This window comes from Adiantum capillus-veneris, chromosome 9 (genome assembly GCF_014529385.1).
Source record: "Adiantum capillus-veneris isolate H3 chromosome 9, ASM1452938v2, whole genome shotgun sequence".
Taxonomy (NCBI): domain Eukaryota; kingdom Viridiplantae; phylum Streptophyta; class Polypodiopsida; order Polypodiales; family Pteridaceae; genus Adiantum; species Adiantum capillus-veneris.
Window position 1 is genome coordinate 3,492,301 of NC_140939.1, and position 21,940 is coordinate 3,514,240.

A 21,940-nucleotide genomic window follows, 5' to 3' on the forward strand; every position below is an offset into this window, starting at 1 on the left:
TCCTCCTTTAATTCCCTAGGATCATTTAATTGAAGAGCATCATTGAGCAGTGTTTGCCAGGTTTTCCATTTGACAGTAGATTGCTCATAGCAATTCTGAAGATCATCAGTAATATTATAGTATGTGAGCCGATTTGTTGGTTCTGGATGTTAAGGATACAGTGCTGGGAAAAACCTAGACAACTCAGCTTCTCCGGCTGGTAAAGCATACAGGAGGACTGAAGAATCGGGTACAAATTCTAGAAAATTAAGGACAGCCTGATTCTCCTACTGCATCATATTTCTAGTTACTCTGACTAGCTGAGACATTCTTCGGAGAGTAGTTGCTTGTGCTCCTACTGTCATTTGAGTTGAAGGTCCTTTACTCGTGGTAGCCTGGTCTTCAAGAATAACTTGTATCCTCTGATCCAAAACTCTCCTGGCAATTTTCATTTACAATAAAACCCCTTTTAATTGACCTCTGACATCCTTCATACATTTATAGGTTGGCTTGTTCCCAGCAGGAGCTCTAATTCAATGGCTAGGGAATGACAGTCTGCAGTTGACTGCCACTGCCATTGTGGATTAACTATTTTGTCACCAGAATTTAGTACCCATTTAGGTATTCTTTCTAGAAATTGAATTCTGCTAGGATGCTCAGGTAGTTGGCACACCTCTTGGTCATGGAAAGCAACTGATTTCTAATGTTGGACCATTTCTCTGGCGCCAACATACAGTCGCTGAAACCGTTCCAGATCAGACAAAAGATCATCATCCTCCAGATACCTCTTGGTTAAAGGAGCTTGCTGATGTCTTAGTCTCCTATTCAGTGTCATGAGCTGCAATGAATGTTGCTCATCACCTTTTAGGACCTCATTCAGAGATTTGCCTTTCGCTTTCTCATCCGTACTGTGCTGTGACTGGTGTACTGGTGAATTCACAGTGTTGCTGGGTTGCTGATCTCCAACTTGCTGATTACCCGACTGCTGACCTTCATACTGGTCTGGCTGGTCTATGTTGGACTAATTTCCTCCCTGTGGCCCTTGCTCCACTAGCATTAGATCCTGAAGGTGGAGATGAAGGAGAGTCATCATCATCATGCCTTTCTTTTGGTTCATCCTCCTTCTCGTCCTCTTTTACTGCCTTATCATCATCCTCATCGAGGCTGTTCTGCTGCTTAATATAATCCAAGATAGCTTGATTTGCCAAAGCACTATTGTATTCAGAGAGTTTACCCTGCAAATCACTCTGCATTGTTTCCATGAGTGCTCTTAGATTATCTATATTGAAAACAACATTCCCCTCTGGATTCAGTATCTCAGCCAAATTATTATAGATATATCTCTCATCTAAAGTGGCTTTCAAGGCAGTGTGACTAGTCAACAATGAGTTGAAATCAACTCTCTTCATTCTCAACATAGTTTCAAATCTATCAGCAGCTCTTTCAGCCTCTACCTTTTCTTCTCGAAGTGTCTGCATCTCAAAATCCATCTTAGACAAGTTGTCTTCTAAGTGTTGAATGGTCCTACGTGATTGATTTTCAAGGACACTGTGCTGCAGGGACTAAGCTCCTCTCTCTTGTTCCAACTTTTCAACTTGCTGCTCAGTCTCCCTCAGTTCAACTTTCAGCTTGGTCAATTCATCATTTGACACTGAGGCATTTAACATTAGTCCTATGGCATTCACAATAGTATTCTAGGATGACTAAATAAGTACAGAACATCCATCATTCACTGTGGCTGGGTCACGGGCAACTGGCTCGAAAACTTTGACGGGAGCCATATATAGTAGTGTAGTGTAATCATATTTGTGCAGGAGTAGACGTCCTTTGAGAGGATGAGTCTACAACTGCTGTAATTGGTCCTTCTTGGTTAAATGCAGAGCCTCCTCACTATAAGGAATGGAAACCTTACCCAGTGGGCTTGAAGGTACCACTGGTCCTTTTTCCTTATCAGTCTGACCCGTTGGCTGCTCATCACTAGTCCTATCTGACTGGGCTTTTCCTGCATTGGTGGTTGCTGAACTTTGCCCTACTGTGTGGTTGATTCCACCAGTGGTCTAGACAAGGGGTTTTTTTGACTGACCAGTTGAAGTCTAGTCTGCTGGAGTCTTTTCAACAGTCATTGTTTTGACTTGACTTTCCAGCTGCCTAAGGAAAGCATTGCTTTTGGCCAATGTAGTCTTCAGCCTTTTTGAACTGCCAGCCTCGTCTTGCGTGGCTTTTCTCTTTTGCTCAGTGATGGATAACTGGTTATCTGGGGCTTCTTCATGTGATGACAATTCCACATTGTTAGTTACTGGAAAGGGCTTTTGGCTCCAAGCCATCCTTACCTAGTCATGAGCATTCGGAGAAGTCGCCCAGTAAAGGAACTGCCAAACATACCGGGCTTTGAAAACATTTTGGGATTTCAACATAGATTGATTAGAGCTATGGCATCTAATCTTTTTGCTAGTAACATAGCAAACAATTTTTTTGACACATAAGTTGGGTTGTTTTTTAGAATCACAGTTTCAGCTACAAAGCGGTAAGCAGCTCCAGACCTGCTACTAGAACCCCTTGCACGCTGGCTTTGCATTTCTTCTTGGCAGCCTCATCTTCTTTCAGTGCTGCACTGATCTGTTCTGTTGTTGCTACAACTGGCTTTGGCTTATTTGGCATTTTGAATGCAAAAGCAATGTTCTAAGGTGTTACCGACACCTTTCTACCATAAACCATAGTACTTCCATCCTCCACATTGAAAGTATCAAGAACCTATCTAATGATAGCTGTGTCAAACTCAATTCTTGTGGCTTGCACAACCACATGCAAGTCCCACAGTCGGAGTAACGCTTTGGCTTGCTTAATGAACACATACCGCTATATTTTACTGTGAGGAATAAGTGGAAGAGAAGCTTTTGCAGCATCAATAAGTGCTTGGGTTTCCTCTATAGTTTCTTTCATTCTTTTTGACATTTTCTTCCTACCCATACACCATGAAGATGATGACTCAGTAGAGGAAAAAGAAGAAGACTTACTTGAAGCTTCAAATCCGTATCCTGGTGTAGCTGGTAAAGATAGACAGTAATCAACAGTTTCCTCAAATGGAGAAGTTTGTGGTTGTAGTGATGAAACTTCAGAGCTTGGCGATGGTGAATGGATAACAGTAGGCAGACATGACGCAGGAGATTTACGAGGAAAAATACCCACGCGCCTTACTGTTATATGCATCCGCACCATAAAGGCTCCACTACTTACCACTCCTAGAGTCCTATGCATCACAAATGACCTGGCACACATGCATTGGCTAATTCTCTCCATCTTCTTTGAAATGATTACCACTAATAGTCCAACTGACCCTTTGCCCCATAAAGGCTGATATTGATTTCGACGCTTTACTGATTTTGATACTGCCATGGTGTTATCGTACTGAAATTTTTCTAACCTTTTGACTGGTTCTGGAACTGGATGTACATGGAAAAGTCTTAAAATAGCTGATTCTGGAATTTCCTGGTCCTCAGTTCCCAGATTACAAGTACCCTTATTTCTAGAATTCTCTCTGTCTTCTGAATAATAAAGCTTGATTTTGGCCCCATTATATACCCCTGGCAACAGTAATCCAGATAAATCTTTCAATCTAACTGTGCCATTGGAGAACACCTAATCCACTTCGTATGGACCTGCCCAAGCTATTTTTAAGTTTGATTTCTTAGGGCCTAGCTTTGACTGATATAATAGAACCAAATCTCCTTTCTGAAACTCCCTTACTCTGATTATATACCCCTGGCAACAGTAATCCAGATAAATCTTTCAATCTAACTGTGCCATTGGAGAACACCTAATCCACTTCGTATGGACCTGCCCAAGCTATTTTTAAGTTTGATTTCTTAGGGCCTAGCTTTGACTGATATAATAGAACCAAATCTCCTTTCTGAAACTCCCTTACTCTGATTCGTCTGTCATGCCAGTGTTTCCTTCTTTGCTGAATTATTCCAGCATAGCCGTCTGCCTTAACTCATCCAACTGTGTTAACTCCTCCCGTCTCTGCCTCAGATTGTGATTAAAATCTAACCCATACTCGACTGTCATCCTGAGACTGCTTATGAAAAATTCCATAGGCACAAGAGCTTCGATGCCATACACCATTCTAAATGGTGTCAATCCTGTGGTGACCTTATAAGCTGTCCGATATGCCCATAGAGCTGTTGGAAGTTTCAAGTCCCATTGATGTGGCTCTTTCTACACAATCTTAGTGAGAATAGTCTTGACAGTCTTGTTACTGCTTTCTGCTTGCCCATTGCATCTAGGATAATATGGTGTGGATTTTCGATGCTTGACTGAAAGCATATCCATGAGAATATCCATAGTGTCATTGATAAAATGCGTACCCTGATCTGACACAATCTCTACAGGACATCCGTATCGACAAACAATTTTTTCAAATAGAAACATAGCAGTAGATTTTGTCGTGTTGTCGGGAAGAGCCTTAGCTTCTACCCATTTGGTCACATAACAAGTGGCCATCAATATATACCTATTCTTCCTTGGAGTAATTTTCTTGAAGGGACCCATAAAATCTAGACCCCATTTCATAAAAACACACAGTGGCTGAACCGTTGTGAGAGGAGTCGTATCTGCTACCGTGGGTTTGCCCATTCTTTGGCATATATCACAAGTTCTACAAAAGCTTCTGAAATCATATATTAGAGTCTGCCACCATAAACCAGCCTGTAGAATCTTTTTGGAAGTAATATCAATAGAAAAATGTCCTCTAGAATCCCCATTATGTGCCTTCAAAATGACTTGCATTTGTCCCTCCATAGGCACACATTTGCAAAGAACCTCATCAACTCCCAATCTGTAAAGTGATCCTCCAATGATGGTGAACTTCAGACTCTTAATAATTAGATCCTTCTTGTGATTCCGAGTCCATTTATCTAGGAATCCTTCTTTAGAAAGAAACTGATATACCTCATACAGTTCTGGATAAGTTGATTCCACCGCTGTTAACTGGAATAGCTCTATATCTACTGGCTTGTCTCTTAAAGACACCTCAGAGTATCCATCCGTACTCCTGGACAGGAAATCAGCACCACAATGGTTTTTGCCATGCTTATGAAAGATACAAAATTCAAATTCCACAAGGAACATCATCCAGCGTATTGATCTGCCTTGAATAATGACTTTATTGATCATAAATAATAAGGCCCAATGATCCACATAAAAATGAAATAGCTTGCCCAACAAATAATGTCTGAATTTGGTAGCACTAAAAACCATCCCTAAGGCTTCTCTTTCAGTAGTTGTATACCCTTGTTCAGCCTGACTGAACTTGCAACTGGCAAAGTATACTGGATAAGAGGTTCTACCTTCCGGTTGAGCCAATATTGCTCCCATCACCAATCTTGAAGCATCGACATGTACATGAAAAATGATGTCCCAATTTGGTTGTCAAAGAACTGGCTTACTGATAATAGCATTCTTTAAATTTTAAAAACTCTCCTCACATTCATCTGTCCAAATGAACTTGCTCGTCTTCTTTGTTATTTCATACAAAGGTAATGCGTGGGAAGCAAACTTGTGCACAAATCGTCGATAAAAATTTATATATCCCAAAAAGGAGCTTAACTCTAACACATTCCAATGCGCCTTGGCCTATTGGACACACTAGATCTTGTCATTGGCCATTTCTATACCATTCTTGGACACTACGTGTCCTAGTAGCTGTCCTTTTCAGACTAAAAAAATTAGATTTTCATGGATTTAAACAAATCCTCTTTTCCTGACAGCGCTAGAAAACCATTTCAAGAAAAAGTAAATGCTTCTCCTCCGTTGAATATATAGTAAAATCATCCATAAATATGGCAAGGAATCGGTGAAGAAATTCAATGAATATTTCCATCATACATCGTTGAAAAGTGGCTGGTGCATTGCAAAGACCAAATGGCATTAGCAGATACATGAATGCTCCCCACTCAGTAATGAAAGTGTTTTTACTCCGGTCTTCAGGAGAAATCTGTAACTGGTTATAGCCACTATAACCATCCATAAAGCTATACATCTCATATCTTAATATTTCATCAAGCAACATATCCGCAAATGGTAATGGAAATGGATCCTTAATTGTTTGAGTATTCAGCTTCGTATAATCCACACACACTCTGAGCTTTCCATTTTTCTTGGGTACTACCACAATAGGGAATAACCAGTCACTACTAGCTACTGCAGTAATGAACCCAGCCTTTAGAAGGTTATCAATCTCTTCCTTGACCTTCTTAGCGTAATTTGGATTCATTCTGTATCACTACAGCCGTACTAGTCTAGCATTTGGTTTCAATGGTATTCGATGTTAACATACCTCTGGATCTACTCCTTTAAGATCAGTATGTTCCCATGAGAACACATCCTTGTACTACTGGAACATATGTCGGGCCTTCTCTTTCATTTTAGAATTCAGATGCTTGTTGACTTTGATCAATCTAGGATTTTCCTCACAACCTAAATTCCATTCCTCTATTTCCTGGTCATCTGGAAGTAGCCAGTTAGGCCCTCTGCCTTTTCTCTTGGTTGATTCCTCAGCGTAATCCCAGGATGGTCCTCTGATTTTTGAACTGCCATTCTGATTCTCAGTAACTTCTTCCAAGTGTTCAGAATCCACTAGTATACTGGAATTAACTGGTTCTTCCAGGTAACTGAACTGGCATTTCTCCAAAGTTCTGCTCAGTAAACTGGTCTGGGAATTGCTTCTTTTTCTTTTCAGCCTGATCTTTGTCCAGTAACACTACGTTGAGACCTATCTCGGCTAATGGAAAAATATTCATTGCTGCCAGCATTCTCTCAATTTCCTTCACCTTATACTTCTGGCAAAGCTCTTTAGGTCCCAGCTCCTTTTTCCAGCTCCTAGTGTTGTTCGTCCGAATCTGAATTCTACTACTGGCACCTTGTATTGTCAGCGTCTGATTAGCATAGTAGTGAACAGCCTGTGCCATTTATGTGCCTTGCACGTCTAATACTAGGAAGCTAGTTTTGAACTTTTCCGTGCCCACTCTTATCCGCATGCCTTCTATCATACCAGTTGCCTGCACTACCCGATGGTCCGCCTTTCGAAATTTGAAAGGTGCAGGTTTCAAATTTGTAATTCCCATCCTTTGCTGAAGATGTGTCCCCAGGATGTTTACCCCTACTCCACCATCTAGTATGACACCAGATAGTGGCTCCCACTATTTTCTAACTTTATAATCTACCTGGATCACTGGCACTTCATCATCTCTGACAGCCTCAGCCCTCCTTCGTTGTTTGATGAAATTCGCTGCTTCAGGTAAAGATTTTCTAATGTCCTCTAACTCCACCGTGAGTTATTGAATTCTATCACAAATTTTGACATGAATTTCCTCCTTCTCATGATCAGAGTTACTCTCAGAACTTGAAGAATTGGTAGTATTTGCACAATACCATTCCTTTGTTCTAGTACTTTCAGCTCCCTTGTCAGTTCCCAATTCTTCCATCAATCCTTGAACTACAGCCAACATGGTCTCATGTGCTCCAGACCTTGACTGATCTGGTTGTGATTTCTCAGAAAGACTTTGTTGGTATCTTCTGAATGACCCGAGCATCAGAATTCTCTGGCTACTCTAGCAGCTTCTTGGCTAAATCCTCTTTGATTTTTTCTGCCAATTCTCTCTGCTCCTACCATTCATCAACCACCTTTTCTTTACCCTTGGCTTTCCACACCTCTCTCTGTTGAGCCCATTTGCTACTTTCAGGATTAATTGGTTTTGCTGGAATTTATGGGATTTCTTCAATCACTACCCCTTTGCTGTGTGTAACCGCTCGTACAGGAACTGGTTCTGGGGCTTTCGCCTCAGTACCTGTAGTAACAGGTGTTTCTGGACACTGAGCCACGAAATGCCCATATTTGCCACAAGTATAGCAATTCAGACTTTGACTCTGGAAATTACCACGACCCTGACCCTGGCCAGTACCCCCTTGGTATCTACCGCGCCCTGTACCAGCATCGCTGATACCTAATTTCTCTTCTTGGGGTACACTGGTAGTCTCCACTTTTACTGGTTCGGCATTAGTAAATGCCACCACCAATAGATCTTTCCCCTTCTTAAAATGATGAATGTGAATGCCACAGTTGTTCCATAGATGGCCGTAAGCTTTGCAGTAAGTACATTGTGGACATTCATTGGAAACATGGTCTTTGGATTTACACTTTGAACACCAGGTTTCCACTCTTCTTACTGGTTGTTTGGTCTGGTTGATTTCAGTAATCTACCGGGCCATCTCATCAATCTTCCTAGACCAAGACCCCTTCTTAGTCTTGTCTTTGCTCCTCTCATCTGAGCTGCTTTCAGAACTACTAGAGGTCTTACTGGAATCAGATTTCTCAGTAGAAGTACTGCTATCACTGGACCTCTTCTTCTTATGACTTCTTTCCTTCTTAGCATGATGTTCCAACTTTAGGGCTCGCTGCACCAGATCATTAAATTTCTTTATTGGTGCAGGCACCTCCTGTTCCCTAAGCTTCTTACTACGGAAACCATTTAAAAACCATGCCCGCAATTGTTTTTCTGATGGTGGTTTCTGTAGCTGCCTAGTCAGTTCCTTGATTTTCACAACATAGCTTCTCACTGATAATTTCCTTTGCTTTATCTTATCCAGTTCACAGAGGATATCCTCATCTCCTCTGTTATTTGAATTTTCCAGTCAGAAATCTTTGAGTAGTTTGTTATATGATCTGAGTTGGCAAGCTGGGTAATGGTAGTACCATTTCCTGGCTGCCTCCTTCAATGTCTGAGGAAATTATTCCCCTTAGTCATTTTCATCAATGTTTTTCAACTCAGCATACTGTTCGAAGGCTTGGATATGAACATTCGGGTCATCTCTCTTCCCACCCTTAAATATTGGAAAAGAAATTTTGAATGAAGAGGTGTAATCATGCCGATCAACATCATTTAGGCCTCTTCTCATCTTAGGAACTGGCTTTTCTGCTAGAACTATGGTGACTACCTTTACTGCCCTTGGCTCCTTCATCCCCATGTGTGGTCCGAGAACTCCTGGCCTTGCGTTCTTCCCTCTCAGCCCTTCTTTGCCTAGACTGACTGGAGTGCTGAGAGCCCTTAGACTCATCAGCTTGACTGTGCTCCTCCGGAGCCTCAGTCTCAGTTCCCGGTTCAATCTTAGGATCAGAATCTCTTTCTGACTCCGCATGGATAGGGTCAATGGTAGGATGGTTTTTAACCACAACCGATTTTGGGTGCCATATCTTCAGTTAAAAATTCAAACTGGGAGAAGCGGTCTGGTCAATGAGCAAACAACTCCAGCCACCGTGATCGCCAAAATGGAATTGGAGCTGATCTCTTTAGATAGCTGATTCTAGTGTTAGAATTTACAGCTACTGGAAGTCGCCAATTCAGTTAATGAGATTGAAATGGAGTATAGAAACTAAGCTGGAATAGTTACTGAACTGAAATACTCTACTGGAATTAGGAACAAGCTGAATGACTGGAAAAGTGTTTCAGATTCAGATTCAAAGTTTACGGATACAAGGTATTATAGACTGAAGCTTAATGGACCACTGTATTAATTATTACAGAGTAGAGTTACAAGTGAAGAGATTGTCACTCAAGACAGCTTCGAAGAGTAGAACCAAAAGACTAGAAGTAAGAAGTCAAAGAGAGCCCAAAGTACAATCAGCCCGATTACAATGTAATGGGTCCTATTTATAGCTTCTTGAGGTTACTGGGGTAACCACCATGGTAATTACTGGCTGGTCCGCTGTTCGGCTTCCTCGAGATGATTCCCACCTGTTGAGACTATCTCCACCATCTACAGGGGGAAGGAGAGATAGATAGATAGATATAGAGAGAGAGAGAGAGAGAGAGAGAGAGAGAGAGAGAGAGAGAGAGAGAGAGAGAGAGAGAGAGAGAGAGAGAGAGAGAGAGATCCAAAATGATTCTACCAAGCAGCTAATCATGGAAAGTGAATCAGAACCATCACACAAATATCCATATGTATAGAACACAAGAGGATGACTTGAATTTACAAAACGGGAGAACTCCACTATGGTGGCTCAATCGTTGATGTCAAAGCATACATCGAGATATTTACTACCACTGGATACGTGTTTCCATAGAGGATCTATGGGCCGTGCTATTCCACAAAGCCTTGCTAATGGTGCTAGCAAGGTTTTGCAGCATACAATGCATCACGGATGATAAGTGCAATCTATACATGCGGCATGATATAGAGTGTGACAACGTGTGATAGTTATAGTTTGCGATAATCATTAAAATGTGACATTATAAGAGAGAAACCTATCTAATGCATGGTGCATAGTAGGTACTTCATGTTGAGAATAGAGGACATGACGGCGGTTTGCATTGTGATGGTGTGTGTGATTGTTTTTTTTCTGTGATGGAGACCTCTCGTTATATAGGGAGAGAGGGTGGAATTTCCTATATTTTCTTATTGGGAAGTGACACACACAATGTGACTATGGGTCGGCCATGTCTGCTGTATAATGCTTGTGCGATGGAGGTCCACATAGAGAAAATAGTAGAGGAAGCAAGAGATGGAGAGGGGAGTAGGGTAGAGAGATGGGGGTTTTTACAAGGCATGCTAGTCGTAGCTAGCTTATTGAGAGAGCGACTTTTATAGGAATTTGTTGAGGGTGGCTTGTCATTGGAGAAGATAAATCCACCACTTATAGAGGTAGTGGCTCTAACTTTGGCCAAGACTTCATTTAATATGGTCTTATCTCTAGCTCATACCCTGGATTCCAAATTTAGAGTAAAACAGATATACAATGATTCTATTTTTAATACAAGAAGAGAGATCATGTGGCGTGTAGGTGGCGTAAAAAGATGATTACAAGGTTTGATGTTGCCCTTTGAAACTGATGAGAGATAGGAATGGCCCACCTAGTTGGCGCTTCCATAACATGATGCTTTGCTCGGGCATGCCTTTTCTTGCGTCATGTCATTTGGAGTGGTTGTAGTTGAGTGCCTTTGCGATTGGCAGGGTTGCCATCATTTTATTTAAGCCGTTGGCACCAGATGCGTATGTATGAGTGTGTGCATGTGTGCAAATGATGGTGGCTGTAATTTGACTATTTTCAACTTATGGTCTGATTTGTGAGAGTGTTCGGTGGTAATTGTTAGAGCAGGATGTGTGGTCATGAGTAGGTTGTGTGTGTGTATGTCTATGCAAGTGTGTGGCTAAAAATTAGCTTATTCGCAGCTTATGGATGATCAGAGACGGAGGGAAAAATGAGAAAGAGAATGGGTAAATTGTGTCTGAGAGAGAGGGAGAGAGAGCTCACCATTGAGGGAGAGAAACCATGAGCGATGTGTGTGTGTATGGGAGAGGGAGAAGAGAGAAAACCACTGATTTTAGAAAGGGAGAAAGAGAGAGAGAATTTTCATCCATGGAGAGCTTGGGGAAGACATGAGAGTGAGAGAGTGTATGTGTATGTACTGTATGTGTGAGTGTGTATGTGGTAAAAATTGGATGTTTTGAGCTTGTGTGTGTGTAGGAGAGAGATAGAGAGTTTTGTTGGTCAGAGAGAGAGAGAGAGAGAGAGAGAGAGAGAGAGAGAGAGAGAGAGAGAGAGAGAGAGAGAGAGGGACAAAAAAGTGAGATTTTCAGCCATGAAGAGAGAGAGTGAGAGGTGGAGAGAGAAAAAGGTGGTGGGCTAAGGAGAGAGAGAGAGAGAGAGAGAGAGAGAGAGAGAGAGAGAGAGAGAGAGAGAGAGAGAGAGAGAGAATGGACAAAAAAGTGAGAATTTTCAGCCATGAAGAGAGAGAGTGAGAGGGGGAGAGAGAAAAAGGTGGTGGACTAGAGAGAGAGAGAGAGAGAGAGAGAGAGAGAGAGAGAGAGAGAGAGAGAGAGAGAGAGAGAGAGAGACAAGGAGGTCCCTCCCTATGCTTTTGTAAGCGTGGTGGTGGCCATGATTGTATAAACCATTGAGTGCCCTTGATTTGACTAATATATAGCTTATCAATAATTTGAAAGTGGAGCCCTATGGGAAGAAAATGGAGAAGGGGGGATGATTGCCAGTGGCTCCACCGGTACTTGGGGACAAAGACTCCTTACCATGCAAGATACTCCATTTTTAGGTGAAAGCTTCTACAAGAGATTTTATTTTAATCGTCAAGCGGTCGTTTGCATGTGGTGCTCGTGAGAATTTTTGACAAGGGTTTTGGAGTCCCAAGGGAGAGGTGGGCTGAATTCAAATAGCAGCCCTCAATGGGATATTGTTTCTGGCACATGGAGTCTAAGAAGGTTATATGTAGCTCACATGCAGTATTCAATGAGTCTCAGATGCATAGACAGCTAGGACAAGAGATTGAATATGGTAAAGTAAGGTTTGAGGATATTGCCTCACTACCAGTTACATAGAAAAATAGAAGTGCTAGTGATGCACATTCCACTAGTACACACACAAATATTGCTCTATAGTGAGCAAAATCTAGCAATCAGGCACTCATATGATCTACTCGTGTATCTCATGCACCTAATGTTTTTAGCTAGGATTGGACTATTTGTTAGTCATTGACTATAAAGAGCCCACTCGTTATAAAGAAGCTATTTAGATACATGATCTACTCATGTATCTTTTGCACCTGAGTGTTTTTAGTTAGGATTGGACTATTTTTTAGTCACTAACTGTGGTGAGGCTACTCATGTATCTGATTGTGGTGAGCCCCACTGTTATAAAGAAGCTATTCAGATAGAAGATAGTGTGACGTGGGAGCAGCTATGCAATCTGAGTATAACTCGATCTTAGACAATGAGACTTGGGAATTGAAAGAGTTACAAAAGAGTAAACAAGCATTGCCTTGAAAATGGGTGTACAAGAAGAAGTACATGACAAAAGATCCCTAGCCTAATTATAAGGCTAGATTGGCTGCTAAAGGATTCAACCAAAAGAAACTCGTAGATTTTGATGAGACCTTGCCCCTAGTGGTCAAGATGACTACAATGTGTCTTGTGCTTGGTCTAGTAGCCATAGAGGACATGGAATTGGTTCAAATGGATGTGAAGATGGTGTTTCTTCACGTGAATCTCAAAGAAGATGTCTACACGATGCAGCCCAAAGGTTTCAAGATAAATCCTGAGAAGCATACAAGGGCAAAAGTGGTGTGTAGACTCAAGAAATCTTTTTTATGGACTAAATCAAGGTTCAAGGCGATGGTACATCAAGTTTTATAAGTACATCCAATCCCAAGGTTATGCATGGAGCCAAGAGGATCACTGCTTGTACACAAAGAGGTTGAATGATGGTTCCCTCATCATTCTAATCCTATATGAGGATGATATGCTTATAGTGGGAAGTCAAAAATATGAGATTGTACTTCTCAAGGATGCCTTAAGCAAGCAATTTTCCATGAAATGTTTAGGCGATGCACTTCACTTTCTTGGTATATGCATATCAAGAGAGATCAAAAGTGTGGAATACTTGAACTATCACAAGAAGAATATATTCACAAGGTCTTGCAACTTTTTAACATGCAAGAGGGAAAAGCATAGAGTACCCTAATGGCTGCATAAGTAAAACTGAGCAAGAATGATTGCCCCAAATTGGATGTGAAAAGGTAGAGATGGAAAAGGCAATTAATAGTGTCATGTTTGCCATGGTTAGCACACTTCCAGACATTGCATTTGCGATGGGAGTGGTTAGAAGGTATATAGAAAATCCAAACAAAAGCAATTGGGAAGTAGTGAAGCATACCTTGAGATACATCAAGGGTCTAGCCCAACAAGTGCTTATGTTTTGGGAAAAGTGATGCATCCATAGTTGGATACAACATTGATTCTGATTATTCGAGTTTTGTGGACACTAGAAGATCCATATTTGGCTACATTTCTTTTTCTACTGGAGTGGCAGTCTCTTGGAGATTGTGTCTCCAAAATTTCACTTTGTATTCCACCACTGAGGCTTAGTATGTTGCAGTTTCTATTCCCATCAAGTAAGCCGTGTGGTTATCTCATCTAGTGGGAGACCTTGGTATACACTAGACTCCAGTGTTACATTGTGACAATCAAAGTGCGATTTAGCTATCTAAGAATCCCATGTTTCAATTCAATCAAAACACATCGAGGTCAAGTATCATGTGGTATTGGATATTTTGGCTAGCAAACGCATTGAGTTAGCCAAAATCCACACGCAGAAGAACCTAGCGGATTCTCTGACAAAGAGTCTATCTTCAAAGCGGTTTGCACATTGCATTGAGATGATGGGCATAGGATGAAGATATGGGTATGCTTCACACCACTAAGATCTATAATAAAATCATAAAAACACAATAAAGATAAATTACAACATCAAATGCATTCCAAATAGTAAAAAAATTTCACAAATCACAAAATCACATGTATGCCAAATACTTAAAAATTCACTTCCTTTGCACTCAAGCTACATTTGTATCCTTTTCATGTACTAATCTCTTATCCACATCTTTGAAGTAAGGGGCTATCTAGGTCTAGCCTCATAAGCTCAATCATATGGAGTGCATACTTGCTATACTTATCTAATGGAAGGTGGTCCACTATTCTAATATGACAGAGATATCCACATCCTTAGAGGAAGAGGTTGCTTGGGTTTTGCCTCAAAAATTTCTTCTTCTCACTATGTGAGGTGGATATGTGGTGCATTTCTATCATTATTGAATGGTGGAAGGTGGTCTGCATCAATTGTATGCTGTGAAGTCTAGTCTGTGACCCTAACATACCATGAACCTATATCTTATGCATGATTCAAATGTTTGGATTCCTCAAAATCTTTATGTAAAAATCAATGTGATGGCCCGGGGGTCCATCAAAAAATATGTTACTATGGAGGAGCTTTTGAGGAAGCTTTTCTTAAAAAATTGAACAAATGATTATTTTTTTGAAAAAGATTTGTCTATGCTCATTTTAGTGTGTTGAGGCAAAAAGACAAAAAAGCTCTCTCTTTGCTCTACGTAGCACCTACTTAGGACAACCATAGTGATTAATTATGCTCAACAAACAGCCAAAAGCAGCATCAGGCACCCAAGAAACAAAAAATCGACAAGTTTGTACACCCTCTTTCACTGTACATGATTTGTACTACGACAACAAGCAAAAGCCATCTTTACAAGTGTTTGCGAACAAACAAAACACATTTATTTATTCTCATACTTTTCAAAGCATGCGTATACAGTGGATGATCACAAACAGCATTGTCTACAAAGCATTTTAGTCTGTTGAGGTAAAAAGACGGAAAGATCTCTCTTTGCTCTATGTAGCACCTACTTAGGACAACCATAGTGATTAATTATGCTCACCAAACAACCAAAATTAGCATCACCCAAGAAAAAAAAGCAAACAAGTTTGTACACCCTCTTTCACTGTACATGATCTATTCTACAACAACAAGCAAAAAGCCATCTTTACAAGTATTTGCGAGCAAACAAAACACATTTATTTATTTGTAGACTTTTCAAAGCATGCGTATACAGTGGCTGACCACAAACAACATTGTCTACAAAATGTGAGGTATCTTGTTGTTAGCCTACTCTATGGGATGGGCTGGTGGATCTAGTTCCACAATGTTTGGATGCGGCTCCACAAGAGATTTTGCCTTCAGGGAACGCTCGACTTCATCTGCTACTCTCTTGTCTTGCTCTTGAATCTCTCTTAGGCGATGTGCTTGCATCTCCAAGACATTGTTCAGTCTGCTGGAGACATCCTCATTGCTCTCAAATACTGTCATCATATGACCCATTTGGCTACCCATTAAGGCCAATGTGCCGCAATCACCCCCGTATATTGAATGACAACATTGTTCTCATTGGTGTATTGTGCAAGCAACTGCCAAAGGAACCAATGCCCACGTTCCATACCCCCTACACAACAAATTTTTGTCAAAGGATTTAGTAACAAGACACATAAAAACTATACTTAGATCCAAACAAGAGACGGACTGTACCTCGCATTGGTGTCCCATCCTCCTCTTGTATCCAATCATCCTTGTGCAAGGAATCATACCAAGCATCATCTGATGGAATGTCAAAGGCCTTTGTAGCCCAAGTTTGCTCTTTTCTCATAGCTGACACCAACAATGTGTGCACGATTCTACTTCTTGGCTTGCACACATGTGTCTTACAAACAACCACATTCAAGTGATCTTCTCGCCAACCAACAGCTGATGCGATTTCATGCACCGTTCCAGAATTATCTTGACGTATAAATAACTGCGAACACACCTTTGTTATCGACTGTTGCCATTGCAAGACGTGCGAGCTGTCCAAAATGGCATGTTTCCATCTTGTTCCAATCCGGGACTTCTGTTTCAGAGAGCCCATTCATAGGCATGTTTGATGGTAGGAAAAGAATAGATGTGTTCACCGATGAATAAACCCCTCCCCATGAGGCAATTGAACACTAGACTTTGCTGCTATGGACACTTTTGCACCTGCACGTGCTCTTTCTTCTCTTTCCCTCACTGCGTTGTTGTGTGCTTTTTCCTGGCTTATTGGGAAACATCCCTCATCATACTCTAAGAACCAAGGCAGGTCTTGGTAAACTCTTCCCATGAAGTTGCAGGCAACTTGCAAAGGGTTGGACACCTTGCTTTGGTTTACTGATCTCCAGCATTTTGTGTAAGCTTGCAACACCTCTGATGCTTTCGCAGCCATATGATACATTTTACAGAATCACAAGTACCTAACAATATGTTTTTTCAAAAAAATAAGCAATATATATTGATCTAACCTACAAAGGCATCTTTTTCCTGCATCCGCCAACGCTTTGGCCACCTCTGATTGAGTTCCCTTCTTCATTAGAGCCAGCTCATAAGCGAATCTCTTTCCTCTATGAGTAAGCTTGGCATCATTGATGAATGAATCAAGGTCTAGACGAAGCATAGAGGTCAAATGTATACTTCATATGTTGCTGTGTACGTTCTTTGCTTCTCTTGCAATCGACGCCCATAAAACCTAAATCCACAACCACTCCCTAAACATACCTAACTCTCCTGGTTATGAAAACATCTATCATTACAAATGAACCCCATGCCAAGACAAAGAGGTAGACTATTTAGGTGATGTTCAAATGTGTTCACCTGTTTGTGGTATGTCCAAACTCTTAATGTCTGCCTGGTCTCTAGAAGCCATTGCACAGAGAATGAACGTTTTCTTCACACATAGAAGATCTGCACATGGCCAACCCGTACAATATTTTCTCCATTAGCCACTTTGGGTGGTTGGTCCACTCGACTGTTCACAATATCCTGCATTGAGACCAACAAGGATCAATTCCATACTTTCTAGTACATGATAGATCAAAACAACATACCTCCACCAATCATCTCCTAAAGCTGGATCAACAATGGCCAACGCATGTTTTGTTATTGTTTTGGACGATGTATCTGTTTCAAAGAATGCCTTTTTATAATTTCTCTGAAACTCTGAAGGAAGCATTCTATCCTTCTTGGTGATGATAATTTTCAATGCAAGAGTGTACTTTTCCTGAATGTATTGCATTACTGATAAATAAAGGTTTCCAGATGCAATATCTGACGCAAACTTGTGTAAAAAAACCACAGTGGCAATCACAGGATGTAGTACTTGTTGCGACATTAGAGACACGAGCAGATTATACCATGCTTTTCTCCCTACCCTCTTGTCAATGTCTGCCTGCATCCAACTGTAGACCACACATGGAAATTTCTCCATGATTGCCTCCTTCGAAGCAAGCCCCACTGCCCGCACCATCCATAACATATCAGTGTAAGATGTTGCCATGTATCCCATCTCATTCAATCTACGTTGGATTGACAATCATAGCATGATAGTATTATTTGATTATAAAGGCAACACTTGATTCGAACCTGCCTTAAGGTACTTACTTGTTTACACACATCACTATGCTCAACATGTCAACCTCATTTGTAGAGTCTACCGCCACAAGCTCGACACGAACCCTTGGATGCAAATCGATATCTTTCTCGTAGGCTATGTCTGTAAACGCAAGAAAGTTTACTCCCTAATTCACCCCAAAACACGCATTCAAGTTAACCACATAGAGAACTAAACTCACTCTGTTTAAGAACTTCCATCCAAGTGGCTAACCTATGATTCCCATCCCATGTATATAGAATTTTTCCACAAAGGTCACCCCAACATGTATCTTTGATTTTAACCTCAAACTCTTCATTGACCATTCACCACAATGGATTCCATGTTTGAATGATTGCATTGTCAACATCCACGCTAGGATAGCCCAGTGCATCGATAAAGCGTATGAAGGATCCCTTGGGCTCATAATATCTCTCCAACAAAAAGGTATTTGATAGTGGCTAAAGACACTTGGAATCCAAGCTTACCTATCTTGCTTTCTCAAGTTTCAGCAACAATCGGCATAGAGGAACCCATGGCAATAGGGTTTCATGCTCTACCTGCAACAACCAAATTACGTCCAAAACCTCAATCTACATAAGTCATTGCATAATTTCAATACAAAGGTTTACAATCACCTTTAAATTCCCAAGATGCTTGGACAACATATCCTGTCATAGACATCCTTGTTAATGGGAAATTACCCCTCGGCATTTTCCCCTGCTGTCATGTAAGCCTCCATCTCTCTATCATCAATATCCTCATCCGAGATGACAACATCTCTCACAAACCTAGACGATTTTTCTTCCTGCACTTTTGCCTTACCCTTCGTAGACTTTTTAGCTTTTTCCACTGTCGAAACAGGTGGAGATGGGGCAACACTAACTGGTTGGCTACTAGTGTAGTGGTTGACAGTAGCTGATGGTGACATTTATGTTGGCTCTATCCTTGCAGTTTTGGTGACCCGCTGTTTAACAAAATGCAAAGTAAAGATCACTCAACAAGTTAACCAATTCCAGATGTACACACAACACTCTCCACTTAGAGGATTTTGATGACAAGCCTTTAGAAAAATGAAACCAAAAATTACCAATTCACTTATAGGCCATGCAACAAAACTATTCTCCGCCTTTGTCAAAGTAGTTATCTCCTCATTCCCAGAAGTGACATGAGGTAGAGGAACGCCCTTCCCTTCATACACCTCTAGCACAACAACAGGAAAGCATTGTTAACTGAGTCAACGTCAGTTAATAGAAGCTACTAAAGACCGAAGACATACGAATGCACATCGAGGATTAATCCAAAGAAGCAGTAAAGATTGGAGTTACACATTTTTCATGTTTTCCCAAAATGGTCACGTATCGTAAATTCCCGATTTATTTCAAGCCATTGTAATAATTCTAATGTGTTACGGGCTCAATGGGAGTTCCAAGCTGTAAATAATAGGTCACTTATTGTGCCTAGGTAGCAGATTCAGTAAGTGGTGAGCCCTAAAGGCCTTGGGCGGTCGGGCATTGCATATTTTTACCCTAGGTACATAAGGCAGTGTGTAAAAGAGATTAGGGTTCTCAAGCTCATTTGTTGAGAGCACTCTTTGGTGAGAGCTCTTGAGGTGAGTGGCTATGGAGTCCTTGAGCTTCTCCTTGCTCATGAGATTTGATCAACACTAATCAATGACTCATTCTCTTTCACTATGCCTCTCTCATGCTTCTTATGATTGTCTATGATGCTTAGATTAGCTAGATCTACACTAGTTAGTGGTTAATCTCTCGCTAACCTTGTGTGGTTGCTCTCTTTTTCTTGTGTGTGCATGTAGGTTTGATTAGAGTGTGGTGCTCGATAGATCTATGTGTATGTGCTTGCGATTAGTCTGTTGCATGACATGATTAGTGTTGTGTGCGTCTTGCAATCGTAGTGTGTGTGTTTGGGTTGATTAAAGGTGAAGAGAAGTGGATATGGACATTGTCCTTCATTGCCACTTCACTCCTCCATAGGCCAAGAAGCTCACCTCGTAGAGTTAAATATTTGTGTTGCCATGATTAGCTCACTTACCGTGTGAGTGTTTCCATGTCCTAGCCGGGTAGCTCATCCCTCCGTATTGACAATTTTGTTGGTCATTGGAGCTATTGCATCGATGGGACCCCCAACATTTGGTGCCGTTGCCGCGGACGATGGCCTACGCTAGTGTAGTTGTGGCATAAACGAATGCGTTCCCTCACTAATTTCACTTGTGTGTTTATGTTTTGTGGATTTTGAATGTGTGTGCATGAAGCATTGTGTTTATAATTCCCTAATGTATGACCGTATCTTGCCAATTGTGTGTTTACACACTCTAATGTCTCACTAAACCCTTACTAATTTGACTAATTTTTGTTAACTTACTAATTTGCTATGAAGGATTGGAGCATTCGACCATTCAATTGATCTTCAACGGAAAGGTAATTAAGGTGGAATTCTCAACCTCCCTAGGATCTAAGGATGTGTAGAATTGTGTAGAAATCCCACCATGATGCAATGTAATGCTATGTTATGTTGATGGTATGGATTGAAAATTTTGCGATTATTCATTTTCACGCCATCGTAATGCCAAAATTTTTAAGAATTGGTGGCGCATGAATTTGACAAGTTTCAATTGCTAATTGGTGATTGTAGATTGCTAATTGGGTGCCTAATTGAGTTAATTGCATGCTTGGATGGTCAATTTCAAGTGTGTGTGCACTAAAATCAAGTGTGTGTGCATTCTAATTGAGTGTGTGTATGCCTAATTTTAGGTGTGTGTGCACTATTTTGCCCATGTTTGAGCACCTAGAAATCAATGTGTGCATTATGATTTTTCAATTGTGATGATTGATATGTGTTGTGCTCATGCCCAACTAATGATTTGTGAAGTCATATTGCAAATTCAACAAATTTCACCATTTTGTGTGCGCACCTAAAGATTGGCAAAAATTGCCAATTTTTTAGTGTGTGTTTAATTTGCATGATTGATTCAATGTTTTGATTGCATGATCGATGTGTGTAATGATTAAATCTCTGCATTTTTGTGCTCAAAACAGGGATTTACACACTCTAATTGCGTCAAATTTTAACCTAATTTTTTTGCCAGTTTAATTGCCTAGTCTTGATTTTATTGATAAAATTGTTTGGCAAATGAATTGATGTGATTTTGGCAGTTTTGTTTGGTTGCACTCTTCCCAATGTGTGAAGAATTTGTAGAGTTTTTTGAATAATTTTTGGTAATTTTTGTATTAATTTTTGGATAATTCCATAAAAAATTTTGATTTTGCGATCTTTACGAGCTATTTTGTATATGTGTATTTACGGAATCCTTTTGTTCGCATTTGTGCCCTCCGTGGTCAAGTTTGAGCATTTTACTATTTCCGGGGGTCGGGTGGATAAAATTATCGAAATTGGCATTCTTGGAAAAATCTACTATTTTCAGTGTGCTATTGCATGTTAGAAATGCTCTATTGTGAATGATGATGATTTTCTAAGATTCCTAGAATTTTTCGTGAATTTTTTGGATTTTTCTAGCGATTTTTGGGATTTTTCGACGATTTTTGGAATTTCGACTAATTTTTGGCCTAATTTTGGCATTTTTTGGATATTTGAAAATAAGAAATTAATAAAAAATGGGTTTCGGGCTTCGGTACCGTGCCTTGCGGCGCACAAAATACTTCTTGTCTTCTTCTTCCCTCTACGTGCGAACTTACCTCTCCCTCTCACTCTCTCTCTTCCCGTCACACACACACACACACACACACACACACACACACACACACACACACACACACACACACACACACTCGCATGCGTCCGTACTGCTGCTGACAGGCCCTGTCGGTAGTGCTCGAAAATCAAAAACTTGGCAAACCTACTTATGTGAAACAACAGAGGTAAATCGACAAAATTTGAAGGTTTTTACACAGGATTACACTATTTTTTCCAAAATTTTGTAGATTTTCTCACCTTCAAATATAAAATTTAGAGGTAAATTTCAAAATTTGTAGGTGGGATTACATTGAACTTAGGTTTTTATCGAGCACTGTTGGCAGTGAGGCTGTTGGGACTCGGGTCCTCTCTCTCTCTCTCTCTCTCTCTCTCTCTCTCTCTCT

At 40.7% G+C, this 21,940-nt stretch overlaps 1 pseudogene; it reads right to left on the bottom strand.

Annotated features, from left to right (window-relative positions):
• Positions 1-16,701: 16,701 nt before the first annotated feature.
• Positions 16,702-18,046, bottom strand: LOC147450046 (uncharacterized; annotated as a pseudogene).
• Between the last annotated feature and the right edge of the window lie 3,894 nt (positions 18,047-21,940).